We start from the raw sequence: 1,754 nt of genomic DNA, 5'->3' as shown, positions 1-1,754 counted from the left end.
TCAGTGCAGAGAAACAGAGAAAAATCATTTTTTTAGGGATAGGCTGATAATGAGCACCCAACACTTAGAAAAACGGCAGCAACTTTTTGCCACTTAATTACCAAGCTCACTTTTTTCATCTGTTATAAGAAAAAACTGCCGCAACTTTTTCTTTTGCCAATTAGTGGTAGTAGTAGTAGTAGTAAAGTCTTAGTTTAAAAAGCTTTTCAGATTTTTTAATGATTTGTGCAATTTTAAACAGTGTCTCTAAGTGAATACACGCTGTACTCAATAACAAAAAATAAACCGCAAACTTTGACATTTTGTAGCGCTCACTTTTGCTGGCAATTAAATTTAAGTTTGCTTTGATTTTTTCGCCAAACAATTAAGGGCGTGTTTGAATGCCTGCCTGCCTGGCTGACTGACTGGTTGCGTGCTAGTTTTTTACAAGAGTTAGTTTACTACAACGTTTTCTGTTAGATTTCTCAAAAAATGAAGTACCTGAGAAAAGGGAACAAACCTAGTGCTTGTCAGCCACAGTCATCATCAGTGTACCTGATAATTTCAACCATTATTTTTCCGGTTATTAATGATGGCAGCAAAAAAGTCCATTAAATTGTAGCGTTTTCCTTCTTCTCCTCCTCCCCTTTTATTTTGGAGAACAAAGTATAAAATTCGCTTTTACTTTTTTGCTAATTCTACCCTCATACTTCCGGAAACTTTTAACATAATTACGCTGATGAGTCACTCTGTCAATTAGCGTGTTTGTTCGAAAAAACTAATTTTTTGTTTCAATGCATAGGAGCAATGCAAAAAAAGTCGTTTCACCGACTCTTCAGTTCCTTTTTTGTGCGCCTCTGCCCTCGTCTTTTGGGGGACTGAAGCAGGAGATTTATCTGGTCATCTTTTTTGTCTCTCTTTTCTGCTCGTTTACAAACTGAAGAGAGACTTTTCCTGTGCACCGGTTTTCTCTCTCTATCTCTCTCTCTATCTCTCTCTCTTAGAGAAATCATCAGCAGCAGCAGAAATGTGTGTGCCTGTCAATGTGGGCTTCCCTGCACTGCAGCCACCACTGCAAATCGAGTGCACATAAGGAGCGCCCACTGACAGTAGGCTTTATCCGAGTGAGCGTTGTTGGTGAAATGGTATCATAGTTGCCTTCCAAGCAATTGGCCTGGGTTCGATTCCCGGACAACGCAAAATCTTACCTTATCTTTTTTTTATCGTTCACAATCGTTTTTACTAATTTTAAACCAAAAAAGAGATGATTAGAAGTGCAAAAATTTAATAACTAGAAAGCTATTTTGTTTTCTCAACTTTAGTCTCATTTTTTCATTTTTTAACATTGGCCGACATGTACTGTGCAAAAAAATCTTAACTGTTCTTCTTTTATACAATGAAATAGGTTTTGCCAAAAAACACAATTTTAACTGCAATTCACCTGCACTGTGTCTAATCTACACCTGTACACTGCTGAAAAGTTTTTTGGTTTTTGACTATTACTAGTAGTAGTTCTTGTACTTTCTTATTTCAGTTCCTGTTTTCAGGTAGTCAAAGAAGATTGAGAAAAAAGAGAATTCGATTGGAAAGATCGTTAAGTGAGAGTGAGTGCTCTGCGTGTCAATTACCAGCCAGGAAAAAGAGTAGTAGTTCTGCTCGTTAAAAAAAACTTCTTCGTCGTCTTTGTCGTCATTTTCCTATTGTTGCTTTTTTTGCGGGTTGCAGGCCTACCCACACTTTTGCTTAACGTTTTTGAAACAGTGTTTCAATTTACA

At 37.1% G+C, this 1,754-nt stretch overlaps 1 non-coding gene across 1 annotated transcript; it reads left to right on the top strand.

Moving 5' to 3' along the window:
* Positions 1-1,107: 1,107 nt before the first annotated feature.
* TRNAG-UCC (transfer RNA glycine (anticodon UCC)) lies at positions 1,108-1,178 on the top strand. Its single transcript has one exon. It is a non-coding gene; the product is annotated as a tRNA-Gly (tRNA).
* The last annotated feature ends 576 nt before the right edge of the window (positions 1,179-1,754 follow it).

This window comes from Rhagoletis zephyria, unplaced genomic scaffold (assembly GCF_001687245.7).
Source record: "Rhagoletis zephyria isolate East Lansing unplaced genomic scaffold, Rhagoletis_zephyria_1.1 Rzeph_scaffold_47850, whole genome shotgun sequence".
Taxonomy (NCBI): Eukaryota; Metazoa; Arthropoda; class Insecta; order Diptera; family Tephritidae; genus Rhagoletis; species Rhagoletis zephyria.
The sequence above is the reverse complement of the archived record's forward strand: the minus strand, read 5'-3'. Positions and strand labels throughout refer to the sequence as shown.